Raw genomic sequence first — 3866 nt, 5'->3', positions numbered from 1 at the left:
TATGTTTGTATGAATTTGGATATATAAATCTACGTGTGCTGGAGAAACTGGAACTCTGATTCAAATGAAATGATATACGTAATAGTACATGTAACCTGATAGATAACTCATTTTGTTGTGTTGTGTTGTGTTTTCGTTTTTGTTTTGTTGCTTTTTAATAGGTTACTTAGTGAGAAATAAGTTTGGATCTATTTCGAGATAAAGGTCAGTTACTGAATTGTTTGTGGTGTCCTTAATATCATGTTCTTCGTAGAGATAAGAAGATAATCGAGTAATGAGTAATGAAGCATAATCTATATGACAGAAGTTTCAATTTATAGACTGTACCAACACGTGCACGTGAAATGTTTTAAAAGATATATGCATTCAGATTTATTTTAAACAAGTACCTTACACGGATATTGGCATTTACAAAAAAATAACTACACGATTGCAGCACGTTCACGTTTTCTTGTGATTCTGACAACCACTTTATTAAGCAAATACAATATCATCGAATCAAAACAGTTCATTTTCATCAAAAAAGTAACAAAACATTTTACATAATTTCGATTACTTCTTTAAAAACTTCAAACAATGAATACGAAGATATGAAATAAATACAATAAGTCTATCTTGCATATCAAATCAGAATAAAAAGAAGCAAAAGCAAAAAGAGAATAGATGGTAGGACAGTCGAATGGACAGCAGCCAAAAGTAACGAACATAATTGAAATCATGTTTGTTCTTATAGTATCAAATTTACATAAAAACTTGCGTTACTACCAAACCTGTTCGATTTCAACGCTAATTACAAAAGGGAAAAACAATTTGCTGACAGAAGAACCTAATGAGATCACATCAGAAACAAAATTGTCGGAAATATGTGTATATATCCTCGTCAAACAACCCTTAAATTGCCTTTGTGAATGTTGTGCAATTAAGAATTACGGTTAAAATTTGTTCAAGAAAACATTAATGAATCGAAAATCGTAAGAATGGTGTGTTGCATATTAACGTTGTTGACGAAATTACTATTGAAATAACCGTAGGTATAATGGAATAAGTCGTTGACAAAAAAACTGAGAGTCAGTAACATAGGAAATAATTGAGGGGACATTCATAATCATAGAGGTTAGAGTAGATAAAGTAGTGGTGAATTGGATGGAATATAGTTGGATAAAATTTTAATACATCATAAATATACGGTTACATACTTGTATAAGTTTTTTTTTATTTTTTTATATATTTTATTTATCCTTTTTTTTTTGCTTGGCACATGGGAAATACTTGGAAACGTTAATACCGGGAACATGAAGGAATAAACGAGAGGAAAAACTTGGATTATTCAAAACAGGGAACACAAAGGAACAAACAAAGGAAAATATTTGGATAAGTCAATACCGGATGGTCGAAGGAACAAATGAGGGGAAAAGTCAAAACCGAAATCATCAAAGGATTAAACGAGGGGAAAAACTTGAATAAGTCAACACTGAAAACACGTAGGAATAAACGAGGGGAAATACTTAGATCAGTCAACCCGGGAACACCGAAGGACAAACGAGGGGAAAATACTTGGATCAGTCAATAACGAGAACACGAAAGAACAAACGAAGGGACATAATTGGATAAGTCAATACTGGAACATAAAAGGGGAAACAATTAAATAAGTCAATACCGGGAACACGAAGGACGAACGAGGGATATTATTTGGATAAGTCAAACCTGGAACAAGACGAAACAAAAGAAGGAAATACAACGAAACAGACGAGGGGGAAATAATTGGATAAGTCAATACCGGGAACACGAATGAACAAATGAGGGGAAACTTTCGGATGAGTCTATACCCGAATCACGAATAAACGAACGGGAGTAAATACTTTGATAAGTCAATACCAGGATACACGAAGGAACAAACGAAGGGAAATACTTGAAAACGTTTATACCGGGAACATGAAGGAATAAACAAGGGGAAATATTTAGAAAAGCTAATACCGCAAACACAAAGAAACAGACAAGGGGAAATGTTTGGAAGAGTCCATACCGGGAACACGAATGAACACACGAGGGCAAATACTTGAAATTGAAAATGTCAATATCGGGAACATGAAGGAACATACGATGGGAAATACTTGGAAAAAATTAATACAGGGGACATGAAGGAATAAACGAGAGGAAAAACTTTATAAGTCAATACCGGGAGCACGAAGGAATAAACGAGGGCAAATACTTAGATAAATCAACACGGGGACACGAAGGGACACGAAGGAACACGAGGAGAAATACTTTGATAGGTCAATACCGGGAACACCATAGGACAAACGGGGGAAAAATACTTGGATAAGTCAATACCGGGAACACAAAAGAACAAACGAAGGGACATACTTGGAAAAGTCAATACTGGAATATAAGAGGGGAAATATTTACATCAGTCAACACCGGGAACACCGAAGGACAAACGAGGGGAAAATACTTGGATCAGTCAATAACGGGAACACGAAAGAACAAACGAAGGGACATAATTGGATAAGTCAATACTGGAACATAAAAGGGGAAACAATTAAATAAGTCAATACCGGGAACACGAAGGACGAACGAGGGATATTATTTGGATCAGTCAAACCTGGAACAAGACGAAACAAAAGAAGGAAATACAACGAAACAGACGAGGGGAAATAATTGGATAAGTCAATACCAGGAACACAGATGAAACAGACGAGGGGAAATAATTGGATAAGTCAACTCCGGGAACATCGAAGGTATAAACGAAGAAAAATGCATGTACAAGACAACAATTTCAAGACTGGTAGGGGCATGAAATACTGCACAAAAGAACGAAAACTGCAAACTATAAAACAAACATTCCTAACAGTTTCCATATTTATTAAGATGTATTCGTTAACTGTTAGTGGAACATGTTTCTTCGTTGTTCAATGATAATGTGTTACATTTTATATTTTCTTTCTTCCTTTATTTTGTTTATACATATAATGTATTTTCAACCGAAATGTGCTCAATGCATGTCATTCAAACAAAAATTAAAAATATAAGTTTTTTACAAGTCAACCTGTAAAAAATAAATTAACAAATTTCCCAACACAGAAAACAATTCAAATAAACCACAAACAAAAACCAAATGACAGACCACACGTATACAATGAATGTTTGTTTAATTATCAAAAAAAAAAAACAAAAGCATAAACCCTTGTTATTTGACAGGCGAATATGACCAGAAAATTGATGATATTTTTTTAAGTTCAATTCATGTTAAAACGCAAAAATAAAAGGACGATTTTTTTGTAGGAACAAACCTATTAAATTAAACATATTATATAATAAAATAGATGAGTCAAGTGTTTGCTTATATTAAATGAGTTTTAACGTACATCCATCAATACAGAGCGTACGTTCGCGCTGAATGTTAGCCATATCGTTAATAACGTTTTGCGTGTAAGACAAACGGTGTAAATAAACCGTGATTAAGTGACAAGTTAACTTCTGTGTCATTTACAACGACTGACAACAAGATTAATACTATAAAATATGCTTTTGATAAGAAGATGACGGACCTCAGCGTAATAGATACTATACTAAGGCTATTGATAATAAAATGTCGGGAATAATACCGAATGATCACAACAGACGGAAAATCCAGAAACACATCATCAAAGCCTAAAACGGAGAACACATACACGACAATAGAATAAAAATAACGACGTACATATATAGTCCATGGGCCAAACAGGGACCCCCCCCCCAAACCACCAAAGAAAATTTTTAATATGATTTTTAGCAACGAAATTATGTCTTCTTTCATGATTTATGCTAATTTTGCAAATACTGCAAAGATTTTAATTTTAAAGTGCTCTAATTTAAGTATTTCAGTT

The sequence above is a fragment of the Perna viridis genome, chromosome 11 (assembly GCF_037379345.1).
Source record: "Perna viridis isolate PV_CMFRI_1.1 ecotype Kerala chromosome 11, ASM3737934v1, whole genome shotgun sequence".
Taxonomy (NCBI): Eukaryota; Metazoa; Mollusca; class Bivalvia; order Mytilida; family Mytilidae; genus Perna; species Perna viridis.
The sequence above is the reverse complement of the archived record's forward strand: the minus strand, read 5'-3'. Positions refer to the sequence as shown.